Source organism: Heterodontus francisci, unplaced genomic scaffold (genome assembly GCF_036365525.1).
Source record: "Heterodontus francisci isolate sHetFra1 unplaced genomic scaffold, sHetFra1.hap1 HAP1_SCAFFOLD_124, whole genome shotgun sequence".
Classification (NCBI taxonomy): Eukaryota; Metazoa; Chordata; class Chondrichthyes; order Heterodontiformes; family Heterodontidae; genus Heterodontus; species Heterodontus francisci.
The window spans coordinates 2,174,022-2,190,263 of NW_027140322.1; positions in this window are offsets into that span (position 1 = coordinate 2,174,022).

Below are 16,242 nucleotides of genomic sequence, written 5' to 3' on the forward strand. Positions count from 1 at the left end.
TCGGGTCTACTACTGCTGCAGGCAGGGCGTTCTACGCCCCTACTACTCTCTGAGTAAAGAAACTACCTCTGACATCTGTCCTATATCTATCACCCCTCAACTTAAAGCTATGGCCCCTCGTGTTTGCCATCACCATCCGAGGAAAAAGACTCTCACTATCCACCCTATCTAACGCTCTGATTTTCTTAAATATCTCTATTAAGTCACCTCTCATCCTCCTTCTCTCCACCGAAAACAACCTCAAGTCCCTCAGCCTTTCCTCGTAAGACCTTCCCTCCATACCAGGCAACATCCTAGTAAATCTCCTCTGCACCCTTTCCATAACTTCCACATCCTTCCTATAATGCGGTGACCAGAACTGCATGCAATACTCCAGGTGCAGTCTCACCAGAGTTTTGGACAGCTGCAGCATGACCTCGTGGCTCCGAAACTCGATCCCCCTACTAATAAAAGCTAACACACCATATGCCTTCTTAACAGCCCTATTAACCTGGGTAGCAACCTTCAGGGATTTATGCACCTGGACACCAAGATCTCTCTGTTCATCTACACTACCAAGAATCTTCCCATTAGCCCAGTACTCTGCATTCCTGTTACTCCTTCCAAAGTGAATCACCTCGCACTTTTCCGCATAAAACTCCATTTGCCATCTCTCAGCCCAGCTCTGCAGCCTATCTATGTCCCTCTGTACCCAACAACATCCTTCGGCACTATCCACAGCTCCACCGACCTTAGTGTCATCCGCAAATTTACTAACCCACCCTTCTACACCCCCTTCCAGGTCATATATAAAGATATTACATATTAGTATTTATTTATAGTCTTAGCAGACATATATTTCAAAATGTTTGAGAGCCAGCAAAAGTCTTAATGTTTCTTCTTCCACAGTGGAATACATTCTTTGATGACAATTTAGTTTTCTTGAAAAGTACCCGACTGGCTTCTCTGTGCCTGATTCGTCATCCTGTAATAGTACTGCAGCAGCCCCCATGTCGCTGGCAACAATTACTATTTTAAAGGGATAAGCAGAATTCGGAGCAGCTAACACTGGCTCTATGTCAAGATTTCCTTCAGCTTTTCAAAAGCTGTCTGGCATTCATTTGAGCATACTACATTGTTTTACCTTTTTTGCAGTAAATTTGTTAATGGAGCAGCCACAGTACGAAGAGACTGGATATTTTCTGTAAAAACGGCACATCCCTAAAAACCTCATTATTTCCCGCCTAGATTTCGCGATAGATAGCTCGAATAAGGCTTGTACCTTTGCCGTATCGGCAATAACTGTCCTTGCCCCGCGATGTGTCTGAGCTAAGTTACTCTTATTTTTCCCAGTTCGATTTTTACCAGATGTATCACTTGGTCCATGGCTTGTAACTTTTGAAACATAATTTCTGGATGGTTTAAGTGCTGTTGCCAAGTGTTGCTGTATATTCGTACATCATTGAGATACACTACATAGTCGGGAACACCTGAATCATTAAATATTGAAAAGTGGCTGAGGAGTTCGTTTAGCCTGAATGACATCAAGTGGCCTGATAAAGACCGTCAGGTGTCAGAAAAGGTGGTAGCTCTGTCTCGAGGAGAGAAATAAACTTGATCGTATTCTTTTAACATGTCGATCTTGGGAGTACATCTAGTACTGCCGACCCTTTCAATACAGTCTTCTGAACGCAGAATTGGGTAGGAGTCTGCCATCATTACCTCATTGATTTTTCTGCAGTCCATACAAAATTGGGTTCACCCTTCAGGTATAGATACTCGCCCAAAATAAAACCAAAATACTGCTAAATGCTCGAAACCTGAAATAAAAACAAAAAGTGCTGGAAATAATCAGCAAGTCTGGCAGCACTATCAGTTTAGTCCCGTCACTCCACAGGTCGCAGCCCATTATTAAGCTTTCACACCCAATTGGAAAACAGCCAAAATAAACACCTTGGTCACCCCTGAATAAAAGAGACCAAGCCAAATACCTTTAGACACCAACAAATTAACTATTTATTTTTTAAAAATCTTAAGCACTATTAAGATAAACCTATGACTAAAGACCTTTTTATTTTAAACTCACTCCCCACATTAGCACAAAAGCATTCTAAACGAGCAGGAGTTAACTAGTTTTACAATTAGTGCGTTTGAAATTCAGCTGCTTCTCAAGTGGGAATGAAATAAGGAAACCTGTGGATTACATTCCTGGTGGATGAGGCATTATTATGTGGAAATAGTTAAAGGCCATTCGAAGCCTTCATGAGGATTGGATGCAGTGGTTTATTCTTAACAGGCGTTAAACTTTTCGGCTGCGGTCGGCAACAACAGTTCCTTCAGCAATACAATTTCTTGAAAAAAGAAGGCATTTCTTCTTCAGGCAATTAATTCGGCTGGAGCTCTCTATTGAATTTTTGCCGAGACAGAATAAACTGCTCTTTTCTCTTCAGTACGTTTCGCTGGTGAGTCTGCTTTCAGCCGCTTTTTTTTTCAGTTTTACACACAGTTAAGTAGCAACATTATACCATGTGACCTTTCTCTCCTGTTGCCGCCCAGGTAACAAGAATGCAATATAAGCTGGGGATGTTGGCCGCCTCGAGGACTTCTGTGTTGGAGATATGGTCCTGCCACCTGATGCCAAGTATTCTCCGCAGGCAGCGAAGATGGAATGAATTGAGACATCGCTCTTGGCTGTCCCTATACCCTCTTTAAAATGGTACCTTTTAGTTTCTATTTCCTCCCCTCATTCTTCCTCTGAAATGTATCCCTCAAACTTCACCAATTTAAATTTCAGCTGCCACGTGCCTGCTCATGACATCATCTCTCTATGTCTCCCTGAAGTTTGCTGCTATTTTCCTCACTGTTATGATTCGACTTGTGTGTCATCTGAAAACTTTGAAATGAAGCCCTTTATAACTTGACATTCAACGGCATGATGATCGATTAATCCTCCACTATCAACATCCTGGAGGTTGCCATTGACCAGAAACAGAACTGGAGTCGCCATATAAATATCATCGCTACAAAAGCAGCTCAGAGGCTAGGAATCCTGTGGTGAGTGACTCACCTCCTGACTCCTCATAACCTGTACACTATCTAAAGGTACATTTCAGGAGTGTGGTGGAATCCTCTCCACTTGCCTGGATGGGTCCAACTCCAACAACACTCAAGAAGCTCGGCACCATCCAGGACAAAGCAGCCCGCTTGATTGGCACCCTATATACAAATTTACACGCTCTCGACCATCGACACACAGTGGCAGCAGCGTTTGCCATCTGCAAGACACATTGCAGCAACTCACCAAAGCTCCTTTGACAGCATCTGTCAAACCGGCGACCTCCGCCACATAGAAGGACAAAGGCAGCAGATGCATGGGAAGATCACAACTTGCAAGCTTCCCTCCAAGTCACACAACATCCTGGCTTGGAGTTTATTCGACGTTCCTTCACTGTCGCTGGGTCAAAATCCTGGAACTGCTTTCCTAACAGCACTGAGGGTACACCTACCCCACATAGACAGCAGCAGTTCAAGAAGATGGCTCACCATCACCTTCTCGACGGCAATTAAGGATGAGCAACAAATGCTGTCAAACCAGCGATGCCCACATCTCATGAACTAATAAAAGAAAACTGTATTTCAAAAGATCAGTGGCCCTAATACTGAAGCCTGTGGAACACGACTTCATACTTTCAATCTGAAGAACAATTGCCCCCACTTCTCTTTGCACTCTCTTCCTTAGCAAACATCATAACCAAAATGTCATTGACCCTTTACTCCATCGGTTTCATTTTACCAGACACGTTTCGTAAATGTTACTTCATCAAACACCTTTAGAAAGTCCATCTACATGACATCAACCTTGGGTTGTTCCTCAACCCTACCTGCTACTTCATCAAAGAACTTGATGAATCTGTTTATCATCGAATCATACAACAGCTCCAGCAGAGGGGCAGGCATTTATACCATTTTGTCCGTGCCAGCTCTTTGCAAGTACCACTCACCTAGTCCCACTCCTCTGGCTTTTCTCCGCAGCCCTGTTTATTTTTCTGCATAATTGCCCAATTCTCTTTTGAAAACCACGATTGAATCAGCCTGCAGCAGCCTCTCAGACGTTTATTACAGAACCTAATCACTCGCTATGCAAAGGTTTTCTCTCATGTTGCAGTCATTTCTTTTGTCAATCACCTTAAAACGGTGCCCTCTCGTTCTCGATCCTTCCAAGAATGAGAACAGTCTCTCCCTATCTACTCTGCCCAGACAACTCTTAATTTTGAACACCTCTATAAAATCATCTCTCAAATTTCACTTCTCTAAGGAGAGCAGAACCAACTTTTCCAATCAATTCACATAACGGCATTCCCTCATTCCCATAACTATTCTATTGAATCTTCTCTGCACCCGCTCTAATGCATTCAAATGCTTCTTAAAGTGCGTTGCCCAGAACTGGGCACAATACTTCAATTGAGGGGAACCAGTTTCTCATGCAGGTTTATCATCACTTCCTTGCTTTTCTACTTTATGCCCCAATTTATAAAGCTCGGGAGCTCGTATGCTTCCTTGAACATTTTCTCAGCCTGCCCTTTGAACTTCACTGACTTGTGCACATATAACCCCAGGTCCCTCTGCTCCTGCAGCCCCTTTAGAATTGTACCCTTCATTTTATATTACATGTTCTCGTTCTTCCTACCAAAGTAAACCACTTCACATTTCTCTGCATTAAGTCCATCCATTATATATATATAAAAGAAGGGCTGCTATCACTGACTCCTGAAGATCTCCACTGTATACTTTCCGACAGTCTGCACTGCTTTACGTTTCCTGTCACTCATCCAATTTCATATCCATTCCGCTGCTGCAATTTTTACAAATGTGTTCTAACTCCACCAACAAGCCTGTTATATGGCTCATTATCAAATGTTTTTTGGAAGTCCATGTATAGCACATAACCCCCATCAAACCTCTCTGTTACCCCATCAAAAGACTCAAGCATTTATTATGCCAGGATTTCCCAACCAGCCAATATGTCTTCCTGGAATATGGTCTCTGAAATTTCCCCCATCACTGACATTCTGCAGACTGACCTGTAGTTACAGGGTTTATCCCCCTCCTTTTTATTCTACAGTTTTTCATTTACAACCCTCCAGTCCACTGGCAATACTCCCATATCCAAGGAGGATCGAAGGATTCTGGCCAATGCTGCTGCTTTTTCCACATTTCCTTCCCTCAGCAACGCTCAAACATCTCCTCCAGACTGGGTAAATAGTCTACTTTATCGTTGTACAAACAGTGTTGAATTGAAAAGAGTTAACTGAACCTGCTTTTTCAGTCTATAATTAACATCAGTCTCCATGGACCCTAATTTTTCCACTGGAGAGTTTCCCTTTTCTATTAATAAGGCACTCTTATCAATGTGTTATCCCACAGTGTCAGCGGAGACATCACACCTGGCAGTAACAGGGATCAGCGGCCCTGGAGACAGGGAGAGGACAGAACAGAATCTGAGAACAACAGATTGAAGTGTTAGAAAAATGGGTCCGAATCTGAGAACAAGAGATTGGAATGTTACAACAATGGTCAGGAGTTTCTCCTGGGCCTTTGACTTTCTTTCTGCGTTTTCGTATTGGCTATCATTGGATCGCCGAATCTATTTCGTCCTTTTAACGATGCAAACGATTTATTATCCCGCCCTTGCTATTGTTGGTGTCCCTGGTAAGTGCCTTTCACAAGTAATTGATTCTATAAATTAAGCTTAACTTCAGTACTGTTCTTGTCATTTACTCCATCTTGCTTGTTGATATAATTGTTCCTGGCAACTCTCAGTATCCAGCTGTTAGATCTTTATATTTGGTTTAACTGTATTGGTTTCTTGGCACTTACATTTTGGGAAGACTACATCTATTGTCATCGATTTCCATCACAAATTCTGTTCCCGATCCATCCACTCCATCTCGCGCCCTGACCAAAGTCTGAGAATGAACCAGACTGTTAAAAACCTCAATGACCCTTTGTTCGAATCGCATAGCCTCTGTATCAGCAAACCTGCCAACTGCCACCTTCATAATATTGCACGTCTCCACCTTTCCGTCAGCTCATCTGCTGCATAAAACCTCATACTTGCCTTTGTCAAATCCAGTCGAATATTCCTCTGTTTTCTGACCACCATCACAATTAAAAGCCTCCTTAAATGTCAGCTCATCCAGAACAATGCTGCCTAAATCACACCAGGTACAGTTCACCCATCACCCCCATGCTCACTAACCTATCCTGGCTCCAGGTCGGGCAATGTTACAATCTTAATATACTCATTCTTGGGTGAAAATCTCTCAATGGCCTCCACCCTCCTATTAGGCCGATTCCCTTGCACATTTCCTATATTCCATCAACTTCTTGTATTTTGATTATTTATCATTCCCTTTTTAAAGTTAATTTCCTTCCCTGTGGATCTCTCTCTGGCCATGATTTTGGCCTCAGTAGAGTCACTGGTATCGGTGCTGTGGAATCCACGCTGGTGGTCATTTCTGTTGTGGCCTGCACGCTACCCATGATGGAGAGGGTGCTAGTCCCTGAGTAACCTGCATGGACCTGCAGCAGGAACATGGTCTGAATTTGACATCAATCAGGCGTTCTGGCAGCTTTCTAACTTGGTCTGCACTGACCACCTGTGTTCGTCACTCTCAGCTCAACAGACTATAGTTACAGTGTATCTCTGTCTGCAACATGACAAACAAATGGAGCACAGGCTGCAGTGAGGGGCTGATAAAAGTGGGAGGAGGGTGGGGGGGGGGGGTGCTCTGCCCTACCCAGCCGGGTTTCCCGAGATTACTTTTCCTACCTACATATAACCCAGGAGCAGTGTGTGAGGTGACTCTGATTCAATAAGGAGGTGGTTACAGAGCTGTGCCACCTGCTACATTATGACCTGAAGCCTCACACCAGGGTGAGGACAGAGCTGCCAGTGGCCATTACGTTCACATTTTCATTGAACTTCTGTGAATCTGGGTCTTTCCAGGGAGGAGCAGGCGGCATATTCAACATCTCCTAATATGTCATCCCTCGATGTACCCGGAAGGTGATGGAGGCATCCCATATGGTTTTTCAACTCAGTTGGGAGAAGCAGGATGAGAAGACCTGTAGTTTTAACAGGATGCCAGCATTCCCGCTGGGGTATGTGGCTCTGTGCAGCCTCCAAGTCAACAGGGAGAGGTACATAAACTGACATACTCTCAGTGCATGAATGTGCTGTTGGTGTGTGAACATGCCCAGTGCATCATGTTTGTGAATATCCACTAGCCTGGCAGCAGCCACAATTCCTTCATTGTGAAGTAGTTAGCCCTTCCCAGCGTCTTCAGCTCTCCTAGCAAAATGGAGAAATTGTCTGCTCGGAGACAAATCCCTCTATACACGGTTCATTTTCCTCCCACCCACCATTGCCCCCACCCCATCACTCAAAATGCAAGGACATCAAGTATATAACGAGAGCAAAGCAGTCACTAAATACATCATGGAGAAGACCATCGGCTTCCAATGCCTGAACGGTTCAGGGGAAGCCCTCCAGTACACATTGAAGCAGGTGCCCAAGTTCATTATATACATAAATGATTTGGAGGAAAGAGTAGGTGGTCTGATTAGCAGGTTTGCAGACGACACTAAGATTGGTGCAGTAGCAGATAGTGAAGGGGACTGTCAGAGAATACAGCAGAAGATAGATAGATTGGAGAGTTGGGCAGAGAAATGGCAGATGGAGTTCAATCAGGGCAAATGCGTGGTGATGCATGTTGGAAGATCCAATTCAAGAGTGAACGAGACAGTAAATGGAAAAGTCCGGGGGAAAACTGATGTACAGAGAGATTTGGGTGTTCAGGTCCATTGTTCCCTGAAGGTGGCAACGCAGGTCAATAGAGTGGTCAAAAAGGCATACGGCATGCTTTCCTTCATCGGACGGGGTATTGAGTAGAAGGGTTGGCAGGTCATGTTCCATTTGTATAAGACTTTGGTTCGGCCATATTTGGAATACTGCGTGCAATTCTGATCACCACATTACCAAAAGGATGTAGATGCTTTGGAGAGGGTGCAGAGGAGGTTCACCAGGATGTTGTCTGGTATGGAGGGCGCTAGCTATGAAGAGAGGTTGAAAAGATTAGGATTATTTTCATTAGAAAGACGGAGGTTGAGGTAGACCTGATTGAGGTGTACAAAATCATGAGAGGTATAGACAGGGTGGATAGCAAGAAGCTTTTTTTCCAGAGTGGGGGATTCAATTACTAGGGGTGACGAGTTCAAAGTGAGAGGGGAAAAGTTTAGGGGGGATATGCGTGGAAAGTTCTTTCCGCAGAGGGTGGCGGGTGCCTGGAACGCGTTGCCAGTGGAGGTGGTAGACGCGGGCATGATAACGTCTTTTAAGATGTATCTAGACAGATACATGAATGGGCAGGAAGAAAAGAGATTGAGAAGCTTAGAAAATAGGCGACATGTTTAGAGAGAGGATCTGGATCGGCGCAGGCTTGGAGGGCCGAAGGGCCTGTTCCTGTGCTGTAATTATCTTTGTTCTTTGTTCTTTGTTCTCTGCAATCTTTCAGCATTTAGATAATATGGTTCTTTGACATTCTTCCTACCAAAGTGGACATTTTTGCACTTTCCCATATTATACTCCATTTGCCAGTTCTGTGCCCACTCATTAACCTATCTATGTCTCTTTGCAGCCACCTTGTGTCTTTTCCACAATGTACTTTACTCCCTATCTTTGTGTCATTTGCAAATTTAACAACCATACCTTTGGCCCCTTCATCTGAGTAATTTATATAAATCGTAAAAAGTTGATGCCCCAGCACAGACCCCCATGGCACACCACTCGTTATATCTTTCCAACCAGAAAATGACCTATTTATGCCTACTCTCTTTTAACTGTTAGCTACCCAAAATTCTATCCATGGCAATATGTTACCCCCTGCAACATGACCTTTTCCCCCCATGCAGTAGCATTTGAGGTGGCACCTTTTCAAATGCGTTCTGGAAAGCTGAGGACAATACATCACATGTTCCACTTTATCCACAGCACATGTAACACTCAGCTTTCACAAAACCATGTTGAGACTGCCTGATAAGCTTGAATTTTCCTAAATACCCTTCGCTTACTTATTTAATAATACCTTCTGACATTTTCCCTAAGGAAGATGTTAAGCTACCTGGCCTTTAGGTTCTGCTTTCTGCCTCCATCCCTTTTTGAATAAAGGAGCTACATTCACTATTTTCCAATCTAAAGGAACCTTCCCCGAATATAAGTAATTTTGGAAAATTAAAACCAACGCATAAATCATTCTCCCCTGACACAGACCAGGCAGCAGAGTCCAGGTCATTCCATCCATTCAATCCGGGGACAGAAAACGCATTCTCACCTGTTACAGTTCAGACAGCAGATACCAGGCCATTCCATCCATCAGATCCTGTATAGAAGACCATTCTCACCTGTCACAGGTCAGAAAGCAGAGACCAGACCACTGACTCCTGACTTGTGCCTTGCTGATGGTGGACACGATTTGGGGAGTCAGGAGGTGAGTTACTCGCCACAGTATTCCTTGCGTCTGACTTGCTCGTGTAGCCAAAGTATTTAATGGCTACTCCAGTTCAGTTTCTGGTTAAGGGTAACCCCCAGGATCTTGATAGTGGGGGATTCAGCGATAGTAATGCCTTTGAATGTCAAGGGGACATGGTTAGATTCTCTCTTGCTGGAGTTGCTCATTGCCTGGTACTTTTGTGGTGCGAATATTACTGGACAGTTATCAAACAAACCTGCATATTGTACAGGTCTTGTTGCATTTCTACACGGACTGATGAAGCAGCAGAGGATGGTTGAGCCCAGGGTACTACCCTGAGGAACTCCTGCAGCGATGTCCTGGAGCTGAGATGATTGAACTGCAACAACCACAAACATCTTTCTTTGTGCTCGGACCGACACAAACCGTTGCAGAGTTTTCCCCTTGATTCCCATTGACTCCAGTTTTGCTCGGGCTCCTTCATGCCGTACTCAGTCCCAACAGTAACCCCTAGGGAACTCCAATAAAAACCTTACTATAGGCCGCAAAAGATCCATTAACCAATACTTTTTGTTTCCTGTCAGTTTTCCAATCCCTTTTATTCCATGAGCTATATCTTTGTTCACATGTCTGTTGTGTGGCACTGTATCAAATGCCTTTTGGAAGTCCAGGTACACCACATCAACTGCATTGCCTTCATAAACCCACTCTCTTTCCTCCTAAAAAAAAACTCTTGCAAGTTACTTAAAATGGTTTTCCCTAAAGAATTCCATACTGTCTTTCCTTAGGTATCTCTCATTTGTCCATGCGACTATTCATTTTTTCACAAATTATTGTTTCAATAAATTTCCCCTCTACCAATGTTAAACTGACTGACTGCAGTTCCTGGGCTTATCTTGTTACGACTGACCGCTCAAGTATATATATATCCAATCAAATTAGACTGTTCTCATTGCGTGAGCAATACACTGTTAAATAATTCCCGGCGTTCTGCAGATCGCCTAACACATCACTTTAAACTTTCTAAATTAAAGACATCTAAAGCCGAATTGAACTATCTGGCAAACTCCGAATGAGGCAAACCAAACCAGATATCTTTAGACCAACAAATTAACTGTTTATCAGAAAAACTAAACTCTTAAACACTACTAACATATAAACAGCATTAGAAAACAGCTTTCTTTGTGATTTGCACTTCCCGATTATTAATTCTCTGATTAAAGTCCACTTGCAGTATTCCAGGTTCCAATGAGGAAAGAAAAATGACCAACATCCAAATCTTCAACTCCTCCTTCATCCAGCGAGGACATCTACAGATTAACAAATTGCAAATACTTTGATGAATTAATTTTGCTTTCGAATATTGAGGGGTGAAACAGTGATCAGTCTAAAATTCACCTTCCTTCAGTTTAAATTATCAGTGATCTCTGTTCCTTTCATGCTCATGCTGTCTGTCTCTGTGTCTCTCAAAAGCTGGTTTTTCAGCTAGTTTCAAAAATTAATCGTCATATTTTATCTCGATTCTACAGTCTCTGAATGGCTGTTGCAAAACCTACTCGGAAACAGGCTATTTTAGATCTAGTAATATGCAATGTGGTAGGATTAATAAGAAATATCATAATTATCGTCCTCCAGGGGGTACAGTCACAACATGGTAGAAATTCTAATGCAGTTTGAGGACGAGCAATTTGGGTTTCAGACCAGTGTCCCCAACTTAAACAAGAGCAATTACAGAGGTATGAAGAAAGAGTTGTCTAAAACAGGCTGGGAAAATAGACTAAGGGAAAGATAAGTGGATGAGAAGTGGCAGACATTTTACCAGATATGTCATAACGCTCAGCAAAAAATAATCAAGGTCAAAAAGAAGACTCGATGAGAAGGATGAACCACCCGTGGTTAACAAAGGCGGTCAAGGAGAGTATCCCATCAAAAACTAAGGCATACAAAGTGGCAACAACTAGTGGTACGCAAGAGGATTGGGAATCTTTTAAAGAACCAGCAGCGGATGCCTAAAAAGCTAATTAAGACGGAGAAAATTGATTATGAAAGCAAATTGGCAATAAATATAAAAAAAACAAACAACAAGAGCTTCTATATAAGAAGAAAGGGAGTCGCTAAAGTGAGCGTGGGACCCTTGGAGGATGTGACTGGTGAATTGATAATGGGGAACAGGGAAATGGCAGAATATTTAAACCAATATTTTGCATTGGAATTGACGATGGGGGACACTACAAACACCCCACAGATATCAGATAAGCAAACAGCTAATGGGAGTAAAGATATTATAACAGTCTCTTTCACGACGGCAAAGTATTTAACTAACTAATTGGACTAAAGGCAAACAAGTCGCCAGGACCTGATGTGCTTCATCCAAGGGTTTTAAAGGAAGGAACTGCAATGAAAGAGGAGGCAGTGGTCGAAATATTCCAGAACTCACTGGATTCCAGGAGGGTCCCAGTGGATTGGAAAACCGCTAATGTGACGCGCCTGTTCAAGAAGGGAGGGAGACAAAAAGCAGGAAACTATAGGCCATTCAGCCTAACGTCGGTCATTGGGAAAATGCTAGACTTCATTATTAAGGAAGAAATTGCAGACATTTAGAAAAGCTTAAAGCAATCAAACAGAGTCAACATGGTTTGAGAAAGGGAAATCATGTTTGACACTTTTGTTAGAGTGGTTTGAGGATATAACAAGCAGAATTTATAAAGGGAACCAGGAGATGTAGTGTATTTGGATTTGCAGAAGGCATCCGATAATGTGCCACAGAAAAGATTATTGCACAAGAGAGGAACTCACGGTATTGGGCGTCATATATTAGCATGAACTGAGGATTTGTTAACGCACAGTAGACAGAGAGTGGGGATTAATGGGTCTTTTTCAAGTTGGAAAGACGTAAGTAGTGGAGGGCAGCAAGGATCAGTCCTAAGGTCTCAATTATTCACTATTTGTATTAATGACTTGGAGGAGGGGTCAGAGTGTAATACATCCAAATTTGCTGATGATACAAAAACAGGTGGGAGGGCATCTTGTGATGCAGACATAAGGAATTTGCAAGGGGATATAGTTAGGTAGAGTGAGTGGGCAAAAACTTGGCAGATGCTTTAGAAAGCTTTCCAGAACATACTCGAGGAACTCCTTCCCCTTTCTGACCTCTACACTACTGCTCCTCCAGTCTACATTCGGATAATTAAAGTCTTCCTTGATAACTACTCCATAATCCCTGCATCTCTCTGTAAAACAGACACAACAAATATCTTTTCATGAACACTTTTATTCAAAGACACGTTGAATTCACACTTGTGTATTCCATAGTGCCTGTATTAAGGGTTCCCTAAAATTGCCTAGTGCTCCTGCACGGTGCTACCCCAGTGGCTGCAGAATGGTTGGTGTAAGGCTGCTGACTTTCACTGAGGGAGGTTGTAGATGGTCTTGCATGACTCCCTCGAGCAGCTCTGTGTCTTGACGTCTCGCATTCGGACGACATTAGTTCCCCATGGTCAGCAGCAGCCTGAGCTGGTTTATGGGTATCAGCAAAAACACTGGGGGAGTATCAGTGAAGGAAGACAAATTCTGCCAGCCTAAGAGTGGACAGCAGGTTCGTGCTCCACGGAGCCACTGCCTGTCGCACGGAGCGATACCTCAGAAATCCGATTAATCCTCTGGATCTCTGAGTGCTGGACTGCGGTGAGAGCCTTAAAACCCCTTTGACAACTGAGATCCACTGCCATAATGGAAGCAGTAAGATCCTGCATGGCAGCAAGCATGGATCTTATGACCTCGGTCTGACATTCGACTGCAACACCGAGACGTTGAGTGTCTGCCGCCTGTGCTGCAGTGGAAACTGCGACAATGATCACCAGACGCTGTATCAAGGCTGGGTCCGCTAGTGCTGTCATGGACTTAGTGACAACTTCCACTAGGGAAAGAATGGGCTTCAAGCTCTGTGCAATGTCCTGTGCCCTGTTGGAGTCGGACTCCTCTAAGTTCCTAGACAGTGACAACAGACTGTCTGACAGGACTGTCAATGGACAAAGTATCTCAGTGGACATGTCTATCAGCATTTTCCTGTCTGTTGCCCCATTAAATTTCTCATCTTAAGTGAGCTGGCACATGCAATCACCACGTGCAGGTCCCGACTCTATTCCAGCCTCGACGGTACACGCAGTGTAAATATTTTAGCAGGTGGTTGTGAGTCCCGGACCTGCTAATGGATATTCACCATCAGTGCTGTACTGCTGCTCTCTCTTTCCCTCTCTCTCTCTGTCCCTGAGAGCTGCTGTGACTGGGAAGCTGGCAGTTTTAGGTTATTATTGGGAAGTATATCATCAGAAGGGGAGGATTGGGGTGAGGTTTTGGGGATTGGATGGAAAGCAGGAGATCCAGGTACCGCCAACTGCAGCTTGTACATCATATCAGACAGCAAGATGAGGGGGAGCTAGGAGTTAAGAGACGTCATAAGGAAAGAACGTTGCATCACCCTTGAAGCTACCAGCCAGCTTCACACACAGTTAGGATCCTGTTAAGCTTACAGTCACCCAGCTTACAGTGCGGGTCACCCTGGGCGGCATGTATAATTCATGGCAATGAGGAGGCAGCAGGAAGTTTTGTGTGTCACCAGGAACAGGCACGGGCAGATCATGAATCACAAACCCTCGGCCTGAAAAGAAGGGCAAATCTGATTTTTCCTGTTTCTCACCTTTTTCATTGTTTTCCATTTTCTCTTTCACCCTGTCTCACACTCTCACCTTTTCAGTTTCGGTCTGGCTCATAGGATCAGAGACAATGCAGCATAGAAGGAGGCTATTCGGCCCATTGTGTCAGTGTTGTCGCTTGGAAATATTATCTAATCAATTCTGCTCCCCTGCTCTTTCCCCAGACTCCTGCATTTTTATCCTTTTCAAGTTTTTGCCAAATTCACTTTTGCAAGATATGTTTGAATCTGTTTCCACCATATAGCCTGACAATGAATTCCAAACCCAATAACTCAGCGTAAGAACATTTTCCTCATTTCCCCTCAGTTTCTTTGCCAATTAACATCAAACTGTGTCTTAATATTGCACGTTCTGACACTGGAAACCTCTTCACCTTAATTACACAATCAAGACTCTTCGTGATTTTGAATTTCTATATTTAATCTCCCTTTATCCTTCACTGCTCCACAGAGGACAAAGAATAAAACAACAGAAAATGTCGGAAATAGTACTGATGATAGGTCACATATCTGAAACAATAACTCTGTTTAAGTCACCACAGATGCTGCCAGAACTGCTGAGTATTTCCAGCACTTTCTGTTTTACCTTATGTATTTTCTGTGCGAATTAAAATTTTAGAAGATTGAAGCCATTGTTTTCAGTCCCCATTGCACACACCATTAACAGCTACCGACTTTATCCCTCTCCCTGACTACTGTGTGAGACTAAAGCAGACTGTTTGCAAACTTGGTGTCATATTTGACCCCAAGATGATCTTCCGACCACGTATATGCACTTTCACTAAAATGGCCTATCCCCACCTCAGTTACATCGCCTGACTTTGTTTCTCTCGCAGCTCCTCTGCTTAAAACCCTCATTCAAGTATTCGTTACCACCAAGACGTCTGCAGTACTGAAAGTGACCACCTCTCCTGGTGCCAGTGCCGATACTGATGAGCTGCCAGTTCTCTGATTGGCCAGCAGCTGTTGGAGGTGGGATCCTCATCTTGAAAGGGACTTGGATCCCAGCATAAGACATTTAGACAAAAAAAACGCACGATCGCTTTGGGGCGAGGTGGGGGTGGGTGGCACGAAAAGGCCGAGGTTCTGTTAACCCCGCCTGTCTGGCCCGCTGCTAAGAGCCACGCCTGCTACACATGTCCAGCCCCATATCACGGAAATAGCCTCCTGTCCCACAACACACTAACATATCTATGTTAATCTTATATTGGCCTCTTGTGCATCCCTGATTTTAATCTCGTCACCACTGGTGGTAGTACCTTCAGTTGCATGGGCCCTAAGCTCTGTAATACCATCTCCGCGCCTCTCCAGCTAACTTTATGTCTTTAAAACACTCCTTGAAGCATATTTCTTTGATCCAGCTTTTGGTCACCTTATCTACAATCTCCTTATGTAACTCGGTATCTTATTTTGTTATATAATGCGCCTATGAAACATCTTGGGACTTTTTACGACATTAAAGGTGCTAAAAAAAACAAAGAACAAAGATAATTACAGCACAGGAACAGGCCCTTCGGCCCTCCAAGCCTGCGCCGATCCAGATCCTCTCTCTAAACATGTCGCCTATTTTCTAAGGTTCTGTATCTCTTTTCTTCCTGCCCATTCATGTATCTGTCTCGATACATCTTAAAAGACTCCATCGTGCCAGCGTCTACCACCTCCACTGGCAACGCGTTCCAGGTGCCCACCACCCTCTGCGTCAAGAACTTTCCACGCATATCCCCCCTAAACATTTCCCCTTTCACTTTGAACTCGTGTCCTCTAGTAATTGAAACCCCCACTCTGGGAAAAAGCCTCTTGCTGTCCACCCTGTCTATACCTCTCATGATTTTGTACACCTCAATCAGGTCCCCCCTCAACCTCCGTCTTTCTAATGAAAATAATCCTAATCTACTCAACCTCTCTTCACAGCGAGCGCCCTCCATACCAGGCAACATCCTGGTGAACCTCCTCTGCACCCTCTCCAAAGCATCCACATCCTTTTGATAATGTGGCGACCAGAACTGTACGCAGTATTCCAAA